The sequence below is a fragment of the Orcinus orca genome, chromosome 18 (genome assembly GCF_937001465.1).
Source record: "Orcinus orca chromosome 18, mOrcOrc1.1, whole genome shotgun sequence".
Classification (NCBI taxonomy): domain Eukaryota; kingdom Metazoa; phylum Chordata; class Mammalia; order Artiodactyla; family Delphinidae; genus Orcinus; species Orcinus orca.
Genome location: NC_064576.1, coordinates 12,641,644 through 12,667,606, shown reverse-complemented (window position 1 = coordinate 12,667,606; position 25,963 = coordinate 12,641,644). Strand labels below are relative to the sequence as shown.

The window sequence follows — 25,963 nt, the reverse complement described above, 5'->3', positions numbered from 1 at the left end:
AAGAGAACTTCATATCAAATTTCAGCTTCTTTGAAAGAATGATCTTTATACATATTTTTAATGATTTAGTATTTTCAATTTTGATCATTTTTCTATATGTATACTATTGGTTCTTCTCAAAAAGTTACATTAATTAGAGAATAATAATACAATGAAAAAAATCATTTTGAGCTTTTTGCTTTCTAATGATTTAATTCAACATAATTCCAAGTTTTGCATGATTAGACCATGGTGTGGTCCAAATAATAAAAATTACCTCACAAATTTGAATATATTGAATTTGAGCTCAGAATTCTGCAGTTTCACATGTCAGTTTATCTACAAAATAGCATAAACTTTTGAATTCTTCCAAATCACTTGGTGTCAAGAAATAGAATACAATCTCTTTTCTTCTTTCCTTCCCAGTAAAAAAAAAAAAAAAGTAGAAAGAATGGTCTTCACTTGCCATCTCCAATTCCTCACCTCTGATTTACGCTTCATTTTAGAAAAGCATTATGCAAAATTTAAGGCATAAAAAGCCAAACAGAACAAAACAACAAATGACCAGATACCTACCTCACAACCTGATAAATAACGTATTTACAACACAGGTGAAACCCCTGTGAACCCTTCTAGATCACATAACTCTCCCTCCTGAATTTGAACTATACCATTCCCATGCATCTCCATAATTTTATCATGTGTGTCTCCTTAACCACATGCAATATGGTTTTGAGTTTTTTAGCTTCGTGTAAACGGTGCCATAGAGCATGTATTCTTCTGCAACTTGCTTTATTCATTCAGCATTATATGTGAGAATTATCTGTGCACATACACAGTTTATGTTCACTCATTTTCACTCCTATATGATGTTCCACTGTATAAATACACCACAATTTTTGTCCTGATTTAGTGAATACTGTCAATATTCATTTATTAATGCAAATGGACATTGTCTACATTTCTATATGCCAAATCTTCTACAACTTTTAATATTGTCAATTTACATTTTTGACAGTCTGCTAATCCCACTGGGATTTAATCTGCATTTTTCCAATTACTAGTACAGTTAAGCCTCTTTCTTATAAGTTTCTAGCCACTTGAATTTTCTGAAAATTGTTCTACATACCAATCTTACTGGGGTGGGGGCAGATTTGTTTTTAATTTTTAACATAGTCAAATTTATTAACGCCTTTTCTCTGTGGTTTAATCATTTTTCCTTACCCTGAGGCCATAAAGATATTTTCCTATATTTTTTCTATAATAATTTTGCCTTCCAAATTACTCCACTGAGAACTGATTTTTGTATACAGAGTGAAGCAGGGACCCAATTTTATTTTGTTTTTCCCTTGAGGAGAATGGAATGCCTCAGCCCCATTTATTGAGTCAAGTATCTTTTACCCATGGGTCTGCAATGCCAACTCAGACATAGGTCAATTTTCTGCATGTGAGTTTCCTACTCCTTCCTTCTGGGTTCAGCTCTTTTCAGTTAAAGTGTATCATCCCTTAGAAGTTCCTGCTAGAAGAGTTGGTAGGTGGTAATGTTCCTTAGCAATGAATAAAAATATGTGCCTTTTCTTGAATGACATTTAAGTGGTTATACAATGTAATTGCCCCAAGCATTTTGAAAATATCTCATTGTCTTCTGTTATCTACGATCACAGTGATCCTACAACTGTCGATTTGATTTGTTCCTTTACTCTTGTAGCTTTATATTTTTTCCTCTTTACCTTTGATGTCCTGTAATTTTAATATAATGTTTCTAGATGCAGATTTGTTGCATTGATCTTAACTGAGCTTGTGTGCCTTTTCAAACTCAGGCTTCTTTTTTGTTTAAAACACCTTTAATAATTCTTCTTAATAGTGCTTCTCCATAATGCTCTTAAACTCCTCCTTCCAGAACTTCTATTAGCTCTTAATTGAAGCTTCTCATTTCATTTTCTTGAAGCTTCTCATTTCGTTTTCTATGTCTCTTCATTTCTTTTTCTGTATTTCCCATCTCTTTATTTCTCAGTTCTGCATTCTGTGTGGTTTCATCAGGCATATTTGACAATTCACTAATTTTCTCTTCATCTGCATCTAGTCTATTCTTTAATCTATCTGTTGATTTTTATTTTAATGACAATATCTTTCATTGCTTAAAATGTCTGCATGTTTCTTTTTTCAAATCTGGATGCTCTTTCTCCCCAGAAATGTCCAGTTCTTGAGGTAGGAACCCTGTTCCTTCTTTTAGCCTTTTGAACATTTTAAATTTTCCTAAACGGGAGCTGTCCTGGTCTTTCCTTCTATGGTCTTAAAGCTTCTGCCCTTGGCTTTCTTATTTTCATAACCATTGGGAAATCCATTCAGTTCCTTGGTATAAACTGCAATAGACTACTGACCATCAAATCTAGGCCAGATATATCTTCTAAGCTCTAATCCCATGTGTTTTCGTCCCACTGCTTGTATACGCACTGAAAAACTTCACAGGCATGTCAACCTCAGCATATCCACAATGAGCTCATGACTGGTCTCATAAAAGTCTTTATTTTCTCTCACATTCCCCATTCTTTTGAGTGGCACTTTCACCTATCTGCTCAGTCACTGAAGCCAGAAACCTGGGTAATATTGCAAATTTGCCCTTTTTCTCAGCTCTTACATCCAATCAACAATAACCTCTACATATTCTACCCCTTTGACAAATCTCATGTCCATCCTCTCTTCTCCATTTCTACTACAATGACCTGAGTTCGCTCCCTGATCCCTCCCCCCTGGATACTACAATAGTGGCCCACATGATCTTCCAACTCCACTTTGGTCTTGTCAGATTTTTGAAAATAATCACAGACAAGAAATATATCAAGATTTTCTTATTATTTCTCTTATTGTTGAACCATGAAATCACCAAAAGGAACTTCAAAATATCATGCGCTCATTTCCAGTCTGACATGACTTCTGGATAGCAGCCTAAGACTTTAGCCTTTCTCAACTTTAATATATATAGGACACTGGGGGGGAAACAATGAAATGAAAACAAAAACTGTCATACATCCTATTGTCAGACTATGGGAGGAAATGCCAATAACAAAATCTACAAAGCTGAAATGAACTTCAAAATCAATGGACGACGCTGAGTCATGCTTTGAGTCTTGAAAAAGAAGCCATGCAGGCCAGCAAGACAGTGGAAAGAGGCATTGTTCCTCCTCCATCGCCCTCCTTGAGGCTGGAGGATCCAGAGTCATTACCAACCAGGACACAGGGCAGCCAGCCTCTTTTGCAGATAATACATTTGGATGCAACCTGAGTATCATTTACCCATGCCCCCTTCTCCCCAACAAAGCCCATGTACCCATCTCAGATAAATTAGAGCCAAAATCCCCTAGAGACTAACACAAGACAAAAGAAATTGGGCTGACCTGCCTCCTTATTTCTCACTACCTCATCAGAACAGAATTCCAGCTATCTTAAACCATTCTAAACTAAAACTCTGATAAAGGTAACCTTTCCAGAACAGACACTATCTATAAAGTTGCAACTGTCTTGCATAACATTCAAAGCCTACTCTATAGATTCACTCTGCATTTACAATCTTACTACTCATTATATCACCAAACATTGGGAACTCTAGCCCCACAGTATTATCATATATTTCTAAAGCATTCCTTGTGCTCTCCTACCTTCTTGTCTAGGTTCCCCTTGTGTCCTTCTGCCTAAAAGACCCTCTTTTTTCTCTTTAAGATCAATGAAATCTTCCCCATCATTAAAGATCCATCTTCAAGGTCCAAATTCTTCACAAAGTCTTCCAAAAATCCCTAAATTGAAATTAATCTGTCCTCCCTTATATTCCCATAGAACTTTCTTTGTACTCTTATTCTAATACTTATCACTATCTGTCTTATATTGCTAGCTACAACTCTGCTTCTCCCATTGGACTGTGAATCTTTTTTTTTAGTCAGCTAACACAAATCATAGTGCATTCTGTATCATAGCTTTGCAACAAACATGTATTAAATTAACTGAAGATGAGATGAAAAGGAAACACAAAGAGCTTCTCACTCAGATCTCAATTTTTACTCTCAACTTTATATTGATCTTTAAAACAATAGCTGAAAAAAAATAATAAAAACATAAATAAAACAATAGCTGAGTTTTGTCACTAAGCCAAGCAGCAAGCTGAAAACGAACTAAATCTTGAATTTCCTTCGCAGTTTTGAAGAGGAAACCCAAAGGTAATACCTTCCCTGACAAAGGAAAGAGGAACTAAAGGCCACAAGGGGGGGTTGGGGTCATGGAACAAAAGGAAGTCCTATTTTCTAATCTCCCTAAGATGGTAGACTTGCTGATTTCTCTTGTTGTACTAGAGCAATACAATATGTCACGGAAGGTCAGCAGATGTTACAGTGGTGGAAAAAAGCAGGAATGATGTGACTATAATTAGCCAAGATGCCCAGTAGGTCCATCTCAATTTTCTCTTCTTTACTTCTTCCAACCAAATGATAAAAAAAATCATTGTTAATTTTAAAGCCAGTTATTTATTTGTCACATGATAATGAATCAACCATCCAAACATCTTTCATAGTTATTTCCAAATTAGCCAGACACTTGTATTGTGAAGTTCACAGTCATCCCTGAGCCAGCGTTCTATGGAGAACTTGTCCCTTCATACTGGTCACAAGAACTTCAAAACCCATAGTGGTTTTGAAAGGCACAGAAGTTGTGTTTTGAGTTCCTTTTCTTACTTAATCCAAAAGCAAAATTGCTCTTGCTTTTCGGTCATTTATTCAAAACATTAATCAAGTTCTTGCTATGCTCTAAGCACTGTGCTAAAACCTAGAGGCAAAATGATGAGAAATAGCAAGCATGGCCCCTGACCTCATAGAGCTTACTTTGCCTTAGAGGAGACAGATATCAATAAAATAATTTCATGATAAATATAAATTTTACTGCTGTGAAAGAAGGTCTTGTGAAAAGTGTATGAGACAAAGGAATCTGAGATAGTCTGGAGAATTACAGAGTTTCCCTAGAAAAGGATTGTACACTGAAATTTGAAGGTTGAATATGAGTTAACTAGGAAGAGCACAGGGAGGACGAGGAAAGAGAATGTTCTAGGCAGAGTGAAGCAGAGCACACAAAGGCCTTGTTGCCTGACAAAGGACATTTATGAACACTGAGATAAAAACAGCCTTAAGGGCTTCCCTGGTGGCACAGTGGTTGAGAGTCCGCCTGCCGATGCAGGGGACACGGGTTCGCGCCCCGGTCCGGGAGGATCCCACATGCCCCGGAGTGGCTGGGCCCAAAAAAAAAAAAACAAAACAGCCTTAAAGCTAACGTGGTCCTCCATCCTCTCTCTGTCTGCAATACTACCTAGTGGTCAAGTTCATGGGATTCTACATAATGTTCTGTTTAATAAAAGTTAATTATTTAGCAGTTTGGAAAGCTTAAAATTGCAGACTGTTTTCAAAAGTTGAGTAAAAAGCATGTCCTCATATGAGGCAGTGGCAGGGGTGAGGGGCTGCGGGGAGATGTGAACACCTGAGTGTGTCCTGAAGTTTTTAAATTGTTTTTTTGTGTGTGTGACCCATTCTCCTTCCTCTTCCTCCCTGAGCTCGGATGCATAGTCACGGGGTCTAAACCTTCCCATCCTTTATTCTGCATTTTTCCCTTCAAATGAAAGGCAGTCATACAAAAACCAACTCAGAAAGGATTTCACTATCTGTTTTTCACGGCAGTCTGTCACTGGATGTAGTAACTAAGCTAGTATAACATTCCAATACACTTTGTTCAAGGATCCTGGGATAGAAACCAACATTATTTTTTTTTAATTATCAGATAAGAGGAAGCGGATCGGTTTTGTACCTCTGAGAGTTCGTTTCTTAAAATTGCCAAAGTTTGTTTCACTGATTCAGAATGACGAATGAAGCCGTATTTTAATTCAGTGCTTTACCTACTAGCCAGTGTGTTCTGGTCTCTGCCTTAGCAGGGGCAGTAGATTAATCTCCTCCCACGATCCTGCCATGCAGAATCAGCACAGCATTTATCAATTCACCTTTCACTTCAACTGGTTTTCTTTTTACCTTCACCACATCTAACATCTTGGACTAACCATATCTATGTTTTCAGCACAGTGTAAAATGGGGTCAAATTTCTACTTCCTGAACCGGGTTGAATAAATAAAACTAATAGCTCAGACTGATTACCCATTTAGACAGCAAACTACAAAACCTGAGATGGATTGTGTAATTTGCAGCACTATGACATGTATTAAATTTCCAGACATAAGATAAATAATTCATGTAAATAACCAAGAGAAGATACCCAAGAATGAAGTTGTATGGTTCTCCTTTTATAGCAGGCAAAATAAATGACAAATTTCATTAACTCTTGACTTAGGTTGTCCTATAAATGCATTTTAACTAACCACTGCCTAATTGAAACTGGTGTATAGATTAAGGAAATTCTGTTATCTGTCCTTATCTAGAGACTTCCTTAATTAAATATCTAGACCCCCCTCAAAAAGTGATCTCTTAGCTTACAGGTTTCTTACACTACTCAAATTCTACCTACCGCCTTGTGATTTAGGGAATTAAAGTCCCTCAGATAACTACGGGAAGGAAAAAACAAGCATAAAGGATGTGAGCGCTAGATTCTTCTTCTTCAGCGCCAGGAGAGTAGAACCCAGTGGATAAAACGTGGAGTAAGTGTTGAATTCTGTTTATACTTCCCCATGCTTAAATTAGTAAGCTTAACATAATCACTTAACCCCTAAGGTTTCATAATTTGCAAGGTAAGGATAAAGTGGTTTCATGGTTTAATTAGATTTTAGGAAGCCAAGATAATCCTCATATCCTCCCAGGGAGATATAAAAATAAGGAATGATGTAATTGCTTTTCAGAGCCTTTAATGAAGAACTGTGCCCACTGGCCCCGCCACTGGGATATTCCAGCCTGGGATGAGAGAGTGGCTAGACTGCTGTCAAAAATAGGATCTGTGACTAGGCAATGTGGACCTCCAGCTCCCAGGGATGAGAAGATGAGGAGTTCCAGGTACTCAATAGCTCAGAGAGTACTTAGTGCTGGTGCTTAAGTGTTCATACAGAACACTGCTTTGGTCCGTGAAGTCTTCCTTGAGTGTCTACAAGGCAGCAGAGCAGGTTTTTCCGGAATATTCTAAAGATGAAGACAGTTCTTGCTTTCTAAGAGTTTACAAGGTTTTTTTTTTTATAATGGGAGCTATAAGCAACTAACTTGACTTTTACTCTTTAAAAGAATCTTTATTATTATTAACATTCCCATTTTACAGATGAGAAAACGAAAGCACAGAGTTCAGTGATCTGTCCAGTGCAACAAAGACATTGAGGGAGACAAATGAGGTTCAACTTGAGCTCACTCTGTACCCTACTGTTCACAGAGAAGCAGAGGTGGGATCTGGAGTCCCCTTTTGTGTTGAACTTTGTTCTCACAGGATCCAAAGTTGGCAAAACTTCATCAAGGATGATAGTCTGAATTTTAGAAATTCCTGAGGCTTTGTTTAAAAGTACTGGCCTACTGATACTTCTGGGTATAAATTCTCCCCAGTAACCGTTTTTACTTTGGATATAATTACATGGGTTGCTAGGTCTCTACAGGCATTGAATTGAGCTGCAGTAATCAAGGAGTCCCTCACTGCATATGGTAACAAACCAGTCTTTGAAAATTTTCTGGGAAAATTAGAAGTGAGTGAAGAGGTAACATTTTGAATACATTCAGATTAAAGCAGAGGCTTTGTACCGTCTCAGTGAGGGAGGAGTTTAGGGGAGTTGATGTTGTCTTTGACAAACTTCCAGCAGGTTTTGTAGCCATAACAATCCCAGGCGCTATTCTTTTATTATTATTATTATTTTAACATCTTTATTGGAGTATAATTGCTTTACAATGGTGTGTTAGTTTCTGCTTTATAGCAAGGTGAATCAGCTATACGTATACATACATCCCCATATCCCCTCCCTCTTGCGTCTCCCTCCCACCCTCCCTATGCCACCCCTCTAGGTGGTCACAAAGCACGGAGCTGATCTCCCTGTGCTACGTGGCTGCTTCCCACTAGCTATCTATTTTGCATTTGGTAGTGTATATACATCCATGCCACTCTCTCACTTCGTCCCAGCTTACCCTTCCCCCTCCCCGTGTCCCCAAGTCCATTCTCTAGTACGTCTGCGTCTTTATTCCCATCCTGCCCCTAGGTTCTTCATGACCTTTGTTTTAGATTCCATCTATATGTGTAAGCGTACGGTATCTTTAGGTGCAGGCGCAGAGTCACCCCTTTGTCAGCTCCAACCCCACCCTACCCCCACGTTAAATTTGGCACTAGCATCTTCAATGATAAGTTGGCTTTTCTTTGGGATTTTTTTTTTTTTTTTTGGCAGCAACTGTTGGTGTTCCCAAGCTGCTGAGTTCTCCCGCACCCAGTCTGGGATACATGAGGCAAAAAGAAAACCCACAGAACTCACAACAGTATCATTCCTTGGATCTCAAGACCCCTAGGAGGTTGCCTTTTTCTCTCTACCATTCAGAGGCTTATGGTTTATATATCTTGTCCTTATAGCTTATATAACTACATATAGCTGTACTTAGAGAAATAGAGAAAAATATGCCTTCTACATCTTTCCCGAAGTGACGGTCCCCTTAACTTACCTCTGTCTGTATATGTGTTAAAATGTATATAACATTTGCTGTGTTAACCTTTTTTTTTTTTTTTTTTTTTTGCGGTACGCGGGCCTCTCACTGTTGTGCCTCTCCCGTTGTGGAGCACAGGCTCCGGACGCGCAGGCTCAGCGGCCATGGCTCACGGGCCTAGCCGCTCCGCGGCATGTGGGATTTTTCCGGACCGGGGCACGAACCCGTGTCCTCTGCATCGGCAGGCGGACTCTCAACCACTGTGCCACCAGGGAAGCCCCTGTGTTAACCATTTTTATGTGTACAGATCAGGGACACTAATTACTTGCAAGATATTGTGCGATTATCACCACCAGCCATCTCCAAAAGTTTTTCATACTCCAAACAGAACCTCTGTACCCGCTGAACAACAACTCCTTATTCTCTTCTTCCCCTAAACCCTGGTAACCTCTAGTCTACTTTCCATGTCTATGTATTTGCCTACTCTAGGTATTTCATGTTAGTGAAACTGTACAATATTTGTCCTTTTGTGTCTGGCTTATTTCACGTAACATAATGTTTTAAGGTTCATCCCTTTTTTAGCATGTGTCACAATTTATTCTTTTTCGTGGCTGAGTTATATTCCGTTGCATGGATTTACCGTATTCTGTTTAACCATTCATCTGTCAATGAACACTTGGGTTGTCTTCTAACTTGCCTTTTTGATAAGGTAGTGCTGAGAACTAGTGGGTAGGGGACAGTGGAAGTGTATGAAAATCTCACCTTGGTCTACCCTAGTCCCTTCTCTCAGTGCTGTTAGAGGCAGCAGGACAGAGAAAGGCCTGACTATGAAGCCGGAAGTCTCAGCATCCGGAAACAATCTTCAGCCAGCTTTCCTCTGGGGAGCCTGTGAACTTACGTGGTTGGGGCAAAGCGGTGCTCACCTCCTTTAATAACCTTCCAACATGTGTTTATTCACAATGCAATCTGACGCTTTTTGAACACCAAAAAGAAAAGAATACTGCTACTCTGTGTGCATCTTGCTGCTCCAGGACCCCATCAGTCCCTGCCAGAGCACAGCCCTACTCAGACTGCCCAGCACTGTCACCAAGCCTCAGAGAACCAGCCAACCGGAACCTGCAGGAAAACGGGAATGGGAAAACCCTGTACGAATGTGAGTGTTTGTGTTTAAGGACACAAAATGCTTTTACACCAATTTATGTTTTGTTGGAAGACACAATTAAGGTACCAAGCACTATAATTAAGGTAATCAGATAAAAAGCTTGCTTAAAGTCTGTAGAACCTAAGAAGTTAAGAACAGTGTGACTTACTGATAGGAAACCTGACATGGCAAGGGGCAACATACATCTCCACCTTGACTGTGCTCCAGGGTCCAGGAAGGTTGCGCTGATGTCGGTATGACTTCTTGGGGTGACCACAGTCCTACTCAAAAGTCAACACTCTACAAGTTTCGCCTTGAACTTTCCTCAAATACTACCTGACCTATTGTGCTTATTCCTGGTAAAACAAATAATCCCAGTTACTCCTCAAAGTTTAAAATTTGCAGTCTCACTGCCATCAGAGTTTAAGGTTTGTGCCTTTTATTCCAGATATTAGATATTTTAGGATAGGAGACTGTTTTCTCAAATAACCTGCCATACTGTGATGGACTCTGAGATTTTAGATCCTGGCTCTAGTTTCCTCACGCCAATTCTGTTCATGACAAACATGAGACATGGCATTCTGGGAGATCTGAAAATCAGGAGAAGTCAAATCCTCTTTATACCAAAATCTGGAAACTAAGCAGATGGGTCCTTGGTCTTATTCCAAACACTTATAAATGTTGGATAAAATATATCAAATATAATTACACCAAAGCTAAAATTGGAAGATGGAATTGGAAATCACTGTATACAGGAACAGAGAAGAAATTGAAACCCAGAGTGGAGAGTAGGAATTGAGGTTTGGGCTGTCCACAGGGCAATCAGATCCTGACAGAGCTCCAGGTCCTGGGGAATGAAGGCAGGTTGGGGTTTTCACATCCACGTGGTTCCCATAGTTTCCACCTCAGGCAGGAGGAGAGCTGGGATAGACCCAAGGACCTTAAGAAACGGCCAAATCCATAAATCAAGAACCAGAAGTTGGCCAAAAATCTCCTAAATCTAGATCCTTCTCCTCAAAAATAATTGTACAGCAAGCTTTAGACTCAGCTGAAAATAACCTGAGGCAAATGTTTCTTGGCGCCAGAAAATTCAGAATCTTTACTAAGCAATGATAACTTTTGACCCTTGTCTAAGTCATGCATTTATTTAATTAGAATTAATTGAGACAATGAGGGTAAAATCAAGTTGTCAAGTCTGTTTCTGATGCATGTGAGGTAAATCATCATCATCATCCATGTTGCCTGTCCTCATTAATATCACAGATATAATTCTCTAAATGCGATCATCAACACTCCATACTTGATTTCTTATCAACAAATTATAGGAGTGGGTTCCTCCAAATAGTGTTCACAAGAGGAGCAGGTAGGGCTCAGGCAAAATTGGTTTATTACTCATCAGACTGTTCTGCCTCATCAATAAAATGATTAAGAGCAACTTAACACTGTTTGCAGAGTTCATCAATCCAAGCCCTTGATTTCACTGGCAGAAGCCCTGTATAGGAAAACATATCTGCAACCCTACTGTAAATCTGAATTCTTGGGAGTCACAGCATTGTGGCCAGTCCATGATAGATGGCTCAACGATGACCATGAATGAGATCTGCCTAGTGGGAACAACAGTGCTGACGAAGTGTCTGTGGGTTTGTTGTCTCAACTGCCATTCTTCACTTTTAAACACTTCCGTAGTCTACACGCACTATATAAAGTTCCTCTTACGGAAACATCTCTGTTCCCCACCTTAAATGGAGACCTTGACTTCTATTCTCCAATACTATCTTAACTATAATAATAGTAACGATAGTTCACATAAACTAGGCCTTGTGCCATGTGATTTATATACATTACTCATTCATCATTTGCAGATAGAATATAGAGACTCTGTGAGCCTAAGTAACCTTTCCAAGGTCATATATTCAGAAGGTGAGAGAAGGTATTTTGGCCCAGGAATGTTTGACTCTAATAAAGTATATAATTATGGATGTACTTTTACCTAATGTAAATATGCCTCTAACAGTAAAAGCCAATATTGAGAACAGAAAGGTCCATTAGCAGTCCACATTAATGATACAGATATTCAATAATAACACTGACATTCTAATAGGAACACGGACTGCCTTTACGGATTGTATACATCTATTTACCTGGTATACAGAGGATACTTTAACGTACTACACATCATTTGATCCTCATAGTATCACTAAAAAGTAGCTATTCTTTTTCCCATTTTATAGTTGAAGGTATTCAGGATCCAGATGGCTAAGTACCTTTCACAGAGGAAATAAGTGGTTAGATTCTAGTCCAGGGGCTTGATGCTACACCATGCTGTCAGTGCAACTTCATGAATGCATCATTAAGATTACTTTCAGGGACTTCCCTGGTGCTCCAGTGGTAAAGAATCCACCTTCCAATGCAGGGGCCGCGGGGTTGATTCCTGGTCGGGTAACTAAGATCCCACATGCCTCAGGGCAACTAAGCCCAGGGGCCCCAACTACAGAGCCCACGCACCCTGGAGCTGGCACGCCGCAACGAAGAGCCCACACGCTACAACGGAAGATCCCACATGCCTCAACAGAGATCCCACAACTAGGACCCGATGCAGCCAAAAAAAAAAAAAATTACTTTCATATTAACTATATGTGTATAAAACATATTTATAATATTATCCACGGACATACATAGTTTCTATTTTGTATTAAGGAGTGACCTGAATCAAAATAATCAAAATGTCTCCAAAAAAAGTAGAATTCTTAGATGTATATATCACTGATTATAGACTGTTAAGTGTGAATTCCCTGGCAGTCCAGTGGTTAGGGCTCCGTGATTTCACTGCCGAGGGCCCAGGTTTGATCCCTGGTCGGGGAACTAACATTCCACAAGTTGCATGGTGCAGCCAAAAATTTTAAAAAAAAGAAAAAAAGTGTATTATAGACTGTTGAGAGCTGAAAGGAACTTTAGGTTTATGGAATATAATCCACTTAATCTTAAAGGTGAAGCGACTGATGCCCCAGAGATGCCTCCATTTATACAGATAGTGACCAGTGGTGGGAGTCCGGGCACGTCTCCAAAATGGCAGCTAAAATTTGATGTGTTCAAAACCCATGCCAAAAAACAAAACAAAACAAAAACAAACATACCACTGTGAAAATAAAAATAAATAAAACAAACAGCACTATGTCTAATGTAATAATGTTAGCTAGATGATTTTTATCATTGCTACCAACATGACTATGTTAAAATTAAGTCACTCAGAAACTTGAATACGAAGGCCAAGTGTAGGGTGACTGTATCATACAGTTTGCCTGTGGCAGCCCCAATTTATGCTTGGTGTCCTAGCTTTATTATTAACAGCATCCCATTTTACTCTCAAAAGTATTCAAATTTAGATGATGAATGGTATAGTCTGAGAGTTTCACCTCCAAATTGATTTAAAAGTTAAATATGAAGCTATTTTAGAGATGATGGTAAGTTTACAAATATGACTTAGGCTATAACCCTACATGCCCTTCACCTCAGGTTGGACAATGAGGAATTCCCTGTATTCACAAGAGAAACTACAACTGTTTTCTGGGTAAGCCAGATGCTGTCTCACAGCGGAACTAGATAATTTCATATTATTTTTTAGTTTCTCCAGAAGACAAGTACATGAACAAATGGTAAGTTGAAGCAAAACACCTCCTCTATATGAATAGCTGCAGGAAATACTCAAATCTGCATCGCCTATCCATGTTTGGAGAGCTGGCACCCCGCCTCTATGCCTGGGTCTGTGAGATAAGCTGCATCCCAGGCCTCAAGTTGCGTGACCTGGCTATTGCCTGGAGCTTTTGTGTTGCATTTTGTTATTAATGCCAAAAATGACATGCATGAGAGACAATATTTCCATTACAGAAAGGACACGCTATATTCTCCAGGGAATATAGCTGGAACTTCTAACTAACCAACATGCAGCAGCTCCAAGAGTCGCTGTCACAAGCTATATGCAATTAGGCTCTGAACAGTGCTTGGGCCATAACGTATAATTAATGCTGACAAATTGACAGCAGAATGCTGTTCATTTCCAATGTAAACCTAATTGAGGCTTAAGGGAACACATCCTAATGGAATAATCTTGTCTTTGTCAGGAGTCTTCGGGTTATAAGCAATAGAAACCCACTGATATTAACTTAAGGAAAAGGAAAATTTAGTATAACGTTGGAGTGGGAGAGGCATCTCACATGGCAATGGCAGGAAATGCAACTGGATTTCCTCATAAGCAGGACACCTCTCAGAAACTGAGTGAGCTGTCACCTCTGGAACTAAGCAGGTCATCACTGCTTTTTCTCTACCTCTTTTTATGAATCTGCTTCATTCTTTGGCTTTTCTCTGTAGACTGGCATTCTCTGCTGATTTATTTGTATATAGAGCCCCAAAAAAAGGCCTCCTCAGTGTAGCTTTCCATCACTTCTTAGTTCAAGTGCCCAGCTGCAGACTCCAATTCTAAAGTCCCAGGAGGAAACAAATCTGACTGCCTCTGAGCTAGACATGGTGTGCCCACGAGCTACGAGCAGAGAACTCATACTCTGTAAACATGGGTCCTCAGGAGCCTGACTTGAGTGAATATTCCCAAAGAAATATATAAATGGATACTAAATGGTCATTTGCATTTTTACTATATCTCTCTAGTACCAAGGAAGTCTGTTTTTGATTTTTCCCAAATACATCTGGAAATAAGCTGGGCTTGTGGGTGCACAGAAACATCCTGGGATGCCATTTTAGCACACTCAACTGTGCCTCTGAAAACTTCTGTGCAGAAGATCAGATTGTGTAATTCATGAGAGTTATGGGGCCAAGGGCCCCAACCAAGGCACCCACTGTGCACTCACAAGAGGAAACTGGCATTCATTTTCTCTACCCTGTCTGCTGTCATCTGGCTATTCTATTTTGGGGGGATCTTACTTCCCCAACCAGGGACTGAACCCTCGCCCTCGGCAGTGAAAGCGTGGAGTCCCAACCATGGACTGCCAGGGAACTCTCCATCTGGCTATTCTAGTCTGAGTCCCTGTGGAGTTTCTGTGCCCACCACCACCGCTAAGCTTTCGTATCCTGTCTACGCCAGACCTCAGGCTGGAAGCAAAGAGGGGGTCTTTAATAAAGGAATTAAAATCATAATAAATATTTCCTTAGGCAGCTTGTCCAAGTCCTACTATTCAGACGTCCTTGATCTTTAAACAACAATAAAAGATCCTGAAATTTTAAGGGGCACAGACAAAACTATATCAAAGGCTGTTCAAGTTTTTATAAATTGTCCTAATATTATTTTAAGCTTGATGACTCACATCTTTAAAACTCATTTGCCTTGCTGATTTGTTTTATAATTGCTTGTTTATTTTTTTACCTAATTAGAATTTTCTTATTGGCTATTTTTAATTAAAACAGAATTTGATGTGATTGCTTTTAAGAATGACTTTACATGCAATGAGATAAAAAATGGGAGCTTTTCTGTATTTTCCACTATTCTGTCAGATCCAGAGTTTGTTTGTGTTTCAGTACTAGGATTTGGTTAGAAAATTAGCAAATGATTACCTAAAGGATGTGACTCAGTTATGATGAGTCTTGTGAATTAAGCCTATTTTACTGCTTTTTGAAGAATTATATTGTTTAAAAATCCCTCCTGTTATGATTTTAGCTGGTTCAGAGTTTAAGTTCAAAATTTTAAAACACCATTGATCTTAAGTGCTATGACACCTTTTAATAGAGAGGATAATATAACAATTCAATAATTTTGAACTTGATCATAATTTTAATACCACTTAATATTTCATATTTAATCCAATCCAATCACATTTATTGAATATATACTATTGACCAGCCAAAGCAATATAAAGATTAGAAAGATAAGGAACAAAGTTATAGCTTCTCCACCTTTATCTCCCCTGCTGCAAACATGCATGAGTCCACGTACTAGCTGAGAGGACAGATGGAGATAAAATAAATATAATACAAGAAAAATTACAGTACGTATCAAAAGAAAAGTATGGAGTGTTTGGGGAATACAGAAAGAGAGATTAATTCTAGTTTGAGGGACACATGGGGATGTGGAATTTAAACTAGGCTCTGGATTTGGGGTAGGTAATCTTCTTATTTGATATCCTCAGTAGCAATTTGCAGGATCACCTCTTAAAAGTGTGATTTTTCCTTTCAAAAATGCAGAACTAATATTGTTACATTGATTTTCACCATGAGGGCATGACAGAATCATCTAGAGGATTTTGTTCAACATATATAGTATTTCCAGTAAGCACATGCCTGCCCCTCTGTCCCCCAGATTCTTAGTTGGGGAGACCTGGGTGGGACCTGGGCACACCTCACCCACAGACACTCACACGGGAAGCAAGACAAAGTATGACTGCCATGATGAAAGTTATTACATAGACGTATTCCAATGTGAAATACAGTTTCTATAAATACTTTTTTGGACAAATAAGGTTAAGGTTTCTCGGAAAGATCTCATTGACTCTTGGAATTAGAAGATGTATCACTATAGTTAATTTTTGTTTAAGGTTATCTTATACGAATTTATGAAATGTACTTCAGTGCTTTCTGAAACCAAGTGAAGTGGAAAAACGAAATAGGTAGATGACCTGAATGGCTTAGTGTTCTCTATTTCTACTTTTGGAGAGCCAGGGTTTGAGGAGTATTACTATATAAAGACCAGCTCCCACACACACGTGACTCACCAAGTCACGGTTAAATGTCTTACTGAGCTTCAGCCCCACCCCTAGCCCATAAGTCACAGATCCAGATAGAAAATCCCCAGGCTTCCTGATATCCAGACAGCATTGAGCCCTTTGAAACTTTGTGCCTTTAGCATAATAATCTTAGTAACACATGCTATTGCTAGGTCTCCTTTCGCAATTATTTTACGTGGATTTCTTTCTTTGGAGTACCATAATCATAACCTGACAACACCATAAATTGTCCACTGTAGCTCCTTTCAGTTTGTCAGTATGTAGTGCAGAACTGACTTAATTTCATTCCTGGAGCTAATTGTTGTTCATATAATCTAAGGATGTCAACAGATTAATATTTCTTAGATAATTTACATATATAAATATTTTCACTGGAAACAACATTAGTTTGTATGAGAAATAGTCAAATTTTTTATTTAAAAAAAAAAAAACCTATAAATGCCAGAGACCGGTCCCCAACAGAATAGAATCAAAGCAACCTGCATTATAGGATGGCTTAACTTTGTTCAACTACCCAGTATGCCAAGGAAAATGAAAAGGTTTAATACCCCTGAAATGTCTTCCTGAGATTCTCTCACTCAAATGTAGACTGGAGTCAATTTTGCCAGCAGTGCCATTGCACAGAGGCAGCAATATTTCTTCCTCAACTAGTGCAGCCAGTTGATGTGGTTAATTTTCACTGAGTTTTAATATTTTGTGAAGCTGTGTGAGAAGCATTAATTAGGGTAATAATAAAAAGAGGATATATTGTTCTGCAAAAGCAGGAAGCTGAGTTTTGAGGCGATAACCCTGGAAAGCAGGATGAATAACTCTCCTTGACAAGATAACTGGCTGGCTGCTGAGAGGAACAATTGGATGGACCTTCCACTGTGGCTCTGATCTGTCTTCCCCAAGGTGCCCCAAACCATTGTTTAACACAATAGAGTGAGAAGCAGAAGAGAAATTGATGGAATCAGATGAAAGATACAGCTCCAAAGTTTGGAAAATTCTCACATCCGCTTGAAAAAAAGAGAGCATTTGAATCAAATTTAAGAATCTAGTAATTGTTAAGCCTGGCACTGTTCATGTCATACCATGTGAAGAGATTAATCTTCTCATTAAAAATAGCATATGATGCAAAATATCAATACAGTGGATTCCCGTGGCCTCCTCATGCTCACTCTGGGCACACATTCATGCCATGACTTATGCACTGACTTAACTTATTTTCTTCTACTTTATTCTCCCTGTTTTCTCTTCCTGCCAGATAAGCATAGCTGAATGTCCTAAAGTTTATAGGATAATGGTGCAATTTAACTGCGTATCTGCCACTTACATTATAATTGGAAAAAAAAAAAACAAAAAACTTTTACATCAAAAGACCAAAACCCTAAGCGCAGAATTTCAGGCAGCAGTCAGCTGATACAAGAGGTGATTTTTCAAATTCTTCCTGGCACTTCTACATTCAAACCCACAGATCGATGCCTACCTCGCCTGTTGTGGACTTTCTCTTTTTGAGCTGGAAGTTTCTTTTGGGGATAAGGTGAGCTTTAGAGAAATATTTATATCTCCCTCTCCTTGATATTGAGAAAATCTCTATTTTTTCCCCTGTTTTCATCTTCTCTGTATGTTAAATACAGGATTTTCAGAAGCAAAGTTAGAGTTCAATTGTGCAGTTACAGGTATTTGCAAATGTTGTATGAGTTCCCGAGATGTTTTATGCAATGTGCTGAACGCTACTAACATTCAAATGAACAGTCAGCAGAGGAGACACTGCAATAATGTACTATTGATGTTAAGACAGAAGTCTGCTCAGGGTTACACTCGGGGTCACAAGCGGTGAGTGGGAAATTCTATCTCCAGTATCCATGTCTATATGAACTGACTAATCTCCGACAAAAGAATATTTCACCTACTGTGTAAAAAGATAGAATATTGTAACCCCCAGCAGGAAACTAGCAGTTGCCCTTACTTCAAATGGAGAAAGTTATTTTGGAAACTTATGTCCTAACTCAAAGCCATCAGGTTAACCACACATCTGTCACAAGTGTGACGAGAACTGTGAAACTCACAAACTAAACATAAATCAGAAAAAAAAAAAAAAGATGTCAGAGAACAGACCATACATGGAAATGTATCCTAAATAATCCTGTACCTACATTTTTATAAGTCCCTTTTCAAAGCAAAGCCTAATCTTTAACATTATGGCTAGTTTATATACACATATGACAAGGAAGAAGTCACCTTTAATTCCCAGCACAGCACCTTGCACACAGTAGCTGGTCTTGAATGCTAATCTTGGAAACCAAACAGCATAATGCAAGTCAAGTCGTAAGAATCTGCTTTTTCTATAACACAGGTATCTTCTTAACTCTCTTTTGACTTTTGGAATTTTTTAAATTCTATTTTGATCTCTATAAGTTTGTGGTAAAAAAGTAAAATTTGTTTATCTAAATTCCTTTCAGTTATTCAAGAGACATGTATTAAGCTTTGTACTAGGCACTGATCTAGGTACCGAGGATTACAATGAACAAGAGAGAAGAGCTTAGATCTGGTGGAGTAAACAGACAATAAACAAATAATAAAAATGGCAGTTTCAGGTAGTAATGATGAGCGTACAAAAATGAAAACAGTAGGGCTTCCCTAGTGGCGCAGTGGTTGAGAGTCCGCCTGCCGATGCAGGGGACACGGGTTCGTGCCCCGGTCCGGGAGGATCCCGCATGCCGCAGAGCAGCTGGGCCCATCAGCCATGGCCGCTGAGCCTGCGCGTCCGGAGCCTGTGCTCCGCAACGGGAGAGGCCACAACGGTGAGAGGCCCGTGTACCGCAAAAAAGAAGAAATCAGTAATCTAAAAGCATGTTCTAGGGTTGGAGATAACTCTAGGTTGTGTGGTTAAGAAAGATCTTTCTAAAGAAGTGACATATGAGAAGAAACCTGGGAAATGAGAAGGAATCAGCCAAGTAAAAATCTGAAGGATCCAAAGCAAAGTCATTCTGAAAATCGGACCCAACCACACAGACCAGTATGTTCAGGCCAAGAATCTGAAAGTTCTCCTTGATTTCTTCTCTCTATCACGCCATCATCCAAACCATCATCTAGGCTTGTCAGCATCACCCACAAAACAATGTCTCAAATCTCTCCATTGCTCCCCTGAACCATCGTCTATCACCTGGAACTGTTCTGTCCAATATGGTAGCCGCTAGCCACATATGGTTATTGATCATTTGAAATGTGTCTAGTCTGAATGCTGTAAGTGTAAAATACACACTGGATTTCAAAGGCTTTGTATGAAAAAAAAAGTAAAACACCTTATTAATAATTTTTATCTTAATTATATATTTAAATTATAATATTTTAAATAGATTGGGTTAAGTAAAATACATTGTAAACATTAAGTTTACCTCGTTATTTTGACTCTTCTACTTCTTCATTGTCTTCCCCCATTGGACTGTTGCACTCCATGGGAGAAAGACATTGAATCAACTTTATTCACTGCTGTATCTCCAGCATTTAGAGCAGTGCCTATTTTATAGTTTGCACTTGATAGAGATCTGTTGAATGAATACTGCCTTATGGAACTTCTTCACCCTGGCACTTGAGTGTGGTGCTGAAGATGTCAGTTCTAAAGCTCATTTTTAGGGCCCTGTTTAATGTTCCTCTTTACATGTGATATTATGGAAAGTCTCCTGACACTATTGCCTAGAAATCACTAATTATGACACTTTGGAATGGAAATCATATGGTTCCTCATTTAGGCATGTATAGATTTGACAAAAACTTCACTTTTTTATGCCTAGGGATTACTACATCACATGCCACACAAACTAATAAACACAATTCTTATAGTTTACAGATAAGTTGAGTCTCGCAGAGGTTGAGTAACCCACCCTGTGAAGTGGAGGAGCTCAGCATGTGAAACCAGGTCTGTATGAAGTCAAAGGCCAGGGTTTTTTTTGCATTCCTCTAAGTTGCATTCCAAAGTATAAGAGTATGAAATGAAATGAATGTGTATGTGCTAGAAGGTAAGATGGCATGAGATAGGTCAAGAGTCAGAGTCAGAAGCTCCGAGAAGATAAGAAAGGAATTCACTGGAGAGAGCGGGACATATAATACTTTGTTTTTAGAAAAGTTACTAGAGATATTTGGATAAATTATATATCATCTCCTCCTCCCAGCCCCTCTTCCTTTGCCCACTCCCTCCACTTTCATTCACATTGGAACAGACGCTTTGAGAATGCCAAGTTTGGGGAGTGGCAGGTTTAATAATCACAGTGAGAGAGAGAAAAGTGTACCTCACCTCTTTAAAGGCAAGGATATTGTTCTACGTCTTTTATTGTTCTGCTCCCAACACTCCAACCTTAAAGTATTAGAATCTCTAGAATCTAAGTCATTATATACAGTTTGTTTTTAACTCTGGCATATAATATGGATTAATAATCTTTGATCCATGACACATTCTTATTATTGACTCATGCATGATCTACTTTTATTATTTCTTTAGTCATTTTAAATAATGAATTAAGTACCTGTGAACTTACCCCTCAAAATAAAAGCCCTACATGTTGGAAGAACTACCAGATTTTCCCCATTATCTCAACCCCTTGCCTCCCTCTACTCAATACATTCATCATTTTGCATGTGTTCATCATTTCCCTTTTTCCTTTTTTTACATAGTCTAACTGCATTTCTAAAAAGTATATTTTTAAAAATTTTAGTCGTTTAACATTGTTAAAAGGGCATCATGCTATGGGCAACCTTTGGGGCTTACTTTATTTTTAGTAAATAGTACAATGTCTGGCTTCCCTGGTGGCGCAGTGGTTGGCAGTCCGCCTGCCGATGCAGGGGACGCGGGTTCGTGCCCCAGTCCGGGAAGATCCCACATGCCGCGGAGCGGCTGGGCCAGTGAGCCATGGCCGCTGAGCCTGCGCGTCCGGAGCCTGTGCTCCGCAACGGCAGAGGCCACAGCAGTGAGAGGGCCGCGTACAGCAAAAAAAAAAAAAAAAAAAAAGAACAATGTCATCTATATTGTTGCATATTACTATCATTCATGTTTTGACCATCATATAAAATTCTCTACTGTGAACATACCATGATACATCAATTTACTCTCCAATTGATTGGCATCTAAGTTGTTTCCAGGATTTTATTTTGATTTTTGTTTTTGTTATTATGAACAAAGCTGCTAAAAATTCTTGAACATGGCTATGGTTAAACACACGCAAGAGTTAATTTGGATATATGACTCGAGTTAGAATTGCTAGGTTATAGGGAATATGACAGTGGAGCTTTCCACTTTTCCCTACGGTTATATTAGTTTTTGCTTTATATAATCTGATGCTATTTTATTAGTAAAATAATGGTAAAAATTCTTGGTGTATTGAATCTATTATCATCATATAGTAATTCTTCCCATGCCTAAGAATACGTTTGACTTAAAATGAGTTTAAATCTGATACTAATATCACTATACTGGCTTTCCTTTGCCTGTTTTAATAATTTGCCTGATAGGACTTCTAGCATACTTTTCCTTCAATTTTTGTATGTCCTTATCCTTTAGGTGTACCTTCTGTAAACCGCATGTAAATGGACCTTTTATTCCCTTTTAACTGGTGAGTTTGGCTTTTTAATAATTATTGATATCTCAGGATCTATTTTGAATATCTTATTTTTTCAATATTTAAAAATTCTATTCTTTTTAATACTTTTTAATATTATTCTTCCTTTTTTCTTCTTGTGAATACATACACATATACATATTACACATTATATATGTATAATTACATTTATATATATATATGTATATATAAAACATCCCCCTTAATAAGACAAGAACACCTTTGTCATGTTCTCAAACTTCTTGGTATACCCCCATCAGGCTGATATTATCTAGACTTTTAATTCTGAAAATTTATGGATGTATTTTCTCTTCGACATTTCTTTCATCTTAGATATTTTTAAAGACAACTGATTTTACTAAAATATTTGATCATCTTTTCTAGTGCAATATCATCTAGATTTTTACCACCTTTTCCTCAAGAACTCATGCACTGTTTTCAGTGTGGATCTCTGTGCTGCGACATTTCTGAGGTTTTCTACACCTGAGATTATCTGTCTCCTATTCTCATACCTGAATGGCACTTTGGCTGAATATAAAACTTCAGTTTCTAAGTCCTTTCCCTTCAATATTTTGAAAATCTTATGTTATTGCTCTTCTTGCTTCTTATGCTATTATTGAAATGTTCAATGTTAATTTGATATTAATTTTTCATACTGTAAACTGTTAGAATTTTCTGTCTTGGCTCTCCCAAATTTCCCTATAACCTGTTAGTGTGGGTTTTCCATATCATTCTCCTTTGATACTGCATGGGCCCTTCCATCTGAAGTCTTTTATTTGTTCATTCATCCATCCATTCATTTATTGGAAATTTAACACTTGAGTTTCTCTAAAAAGTCATCCATTTATTTTTCCTTCTCTTTCTTTTCGGGATTATCTGTATACTGCCACTTCTACATCTGCTCTCCATTATCCCTTTTCTACTTCTCTGCACTTCCCTTCTTCCTTTTGGGAGATGAACTCTGGTCTTCCAATGTTCTCACGTGCTCCTTACTGTGTCTCTTCTGCTATCTTATCCTATCTCTCTTGTTCTTTATTTCAGCTACGATATATTTCATTTGTAATATGGCCATTTGGTTCCTTTTTGTTTGTTTGTTTTCATACAGCTAACATTATCCCTTATCTTTTTTTAGTATGTTTATCAGGCTAATTTATAAATTGTGGTCCATTCTAATGTTTATACTTCTGATGGAAACCATAATCTACTATTTGTGTGTGTGTGTCTTTTAAAATAACTGTACTTCTCAAAATAATCTAATTTGCACATGCATTCATTTTCCTCTGGAAATGTGTTGAGGATAGGTCGAGGATGACCCACTGGCACTTAGGGGTTTTCTGGGATGCTAGACTAAACCCAGGGCAGTCCTAGGTAAACAAGGATGGTTCATCATTTTACTAGACCCCAGTCTGAGACACGCCAAGTTGCTCAGGGGTGAGAGTAAATGAGCTCTGCAGTGAAGAACCCTAAACCCAAGAAAATCACAGCCAATCACTTCTTAGATCAAGAATTCACCTTCTGTTTCCCCAGAGAGAAGCAACCTCAGGAGGAGCAGTCCTTAGGTTGTGATTCGCCAGCTGCCAGGGAAGTTAGAGAAGGAGGTGTTGGTGGGCAACTGCCCTAAGTTGGTTGGGAGCCAAGGAGTTTCATGGCTCCTCACAAGCACAGGGCTTCTGTGCGGCCCTGATTTCCTTATGGAGTCTACATGGCCCAGAGCTCAGAGTCACAATGCATGCAGGGGCAGGCACTGATTTTCCCAAGGCAGCGGAAAGGAGAAGTACTAGCAGATTTTCAACAGTTCTTTCCCTGCTTTATTCTCCCACAGTGTGGCTGGCTGATTATTGCCCCAGGCCCACATCCCCACTACCCTCTTCTAGTCCCAGACAATTTCAAAATGACAAAAAACCCTCATTCCTGGGTTTTCCCATAGTCTTCTTCATTGCAGGGTGTTTCACCCTCCATATTACTCCAGCCATCTAGGAGGAAGGAGCAGTAAGGCTAGTTCAGCATCTTCATATCACATATTAGTAGAGTTGCTCCTAATTATTTTTAAATTTTTTATTAAAAACAAAAAGTTTCTTGGATATGTGGGAAAGTGATTTGGAAATGGCAAAACATTTTTATTATTCATAATAATGTAACTAATGTAAAATTTAGTTACATTATTATGAATATCAAGATATTCATATGCCTACTGTGGCTTAATTTTAAAATGTTCTTATATTTGTACAGAAAATAGCATTAGAAAAATTACTACAATTATATTTGACCAAAAACCACGTAATGTCTGACAAACTTCTGATTTTTATTACAGGTTATTTATTGCTGCTATACTATTACATTTGGTACATCTACGTGTTTCTTTACTTCCAAAATGCATCACTAAGCTATAATTTATTATTCCTTGCAGCTACTTTATTGAAAAGATTTTTCTATGGCAAGGTACAAAAAGGCACTCTACAAAAAACATTTTAAGTTACATTATTTACCAAAAGACTATCTTTATATATTACTGGTCTGTTGAAATTTTTCTTTTCAATCAAATCCCATTCATTTTTACATAATGCATGTCAATAACAGCTACCATGAAAAAAATAACTATAAGCAAAAATTGTTTTCCTGTTTATTTTCATTTTTTGCTACTCTTCATTTTTCTTCCTGCTTCTATTTGTGAAAGTGTGAATCCCTCTTTCATGATGTCCTCAAGTCCATAATTACCCCTTATGACAATTTTTTCATGACACCCACATTATAAATTATTCATTATTTTGAATAATGCCTTAAGTTCAAATGTACCTTTGTACTCTTCTACTTCTTCTTCTGTATTGTTTTTTCCTATATTATTTTCATACTTTTTATACTCTTGATTTGAGACTTCTGGCTTCTGATTTTTTCCCTGATAGTTGTCCCTAGAATGGCGTTGCTATAGGGAATTAAGGAATCAAGTGATTCTGTATTCCCCTTATTTCACTCTGCCTCATTCCTGCTTTCTTTTTTTGCTCTCTCATCTTCTGCCCCACCTAGTCTATTCTTTGGCCACTTCCTTCAAAACATGGCTCCATATTAATTTTCTCAGACAGCTTTCCCTGACCAAACCCACTCCAGGTTATTATATGTTTCTCTTGACCTCTAGGAATTCATGTATAAATGATACATACTATTACCATGTACTTGGAAAAGTGTTTCTGTAATGTTATTCAGTTATTTAGTTATATATTTTGTAATATTCTATTATTTATATTTTATTTTATTACACACCCTTGTAATCCCTGATTTTTTTCCTCCTTATTAGCATTAGTTATAGCTGTTATTACATAAATGTAAATGTGTAATCAGTTGCTTAATGCCTGCCTCTTCTGTTTATAACGTCTGTACCTCCTCCTAGATTCAAGCTCTTTTGGCTATCTGTCTATTGTTGTATCCTTGGGGCCTAGAATAATAAACATAGTAAGTGCTCAATAAATATTATAATGTCTTGGAAATACCATGCAGTTCATTAGTAGAATGAAAGTGCTCATAAATGATTGCTGATCTTTTAAAACACCATTTTGTCTCAAATCCCTAACACTCTGTGTAACAGTTGAGATGTATTTGCCTGCAAGATGCAGAAAACCTAGCAGACTTAAACTAACAAACATAAAACAAAGGACACTAGCTGTTTACTTAACCGTGGTCCAAAGGTGGGCATTTCCAACATAGGTTTGACATTCAATGTTGTCATTCAGGACTAGGTTCTTCCCTTCCTTCTTAACCATCCAAAGCTTGTTGGTTTTCAAACTCACCCATAAGGCATCACAGCCCAAAGGTGGTGGCCACATACTCATATTTCAATGAGCAAAGCAGGAAGCAAATGATGTCAAAAGTGGGGATATTAACTCATTCTTGTCAGAATCCCAGAAA

General features: G+C 38.2%; 1 long non-coding RNA gene across 2 annotated transcripts in view; it reads right to left on the bottom strand.

Moving 5' to 3' along the window:
• LOC117202793 (uncharacterized) overlaps window positions 1-25,963 on the bottom strand; it is a 74,968-nt gene that overhangs the window by 44,540 nt on the left and 4,465 nt on the right. The window contains exon 3 of one of the 2 annotated variants that reach the window (XR_007473140.1): window positions 23,217-25,493. The exons of the other annotated variant lie outside the window; for it this stretch is intronic. This is a non-coding gene — a long non-coding RNA (uncharacterized LOC117202793). Of the gene's footprint in view, window positions 1-23,216; window positions 25,494-25,963 lie in introns of those variants that run through there. 2 annotated transcript variants of the gene reach the window in all.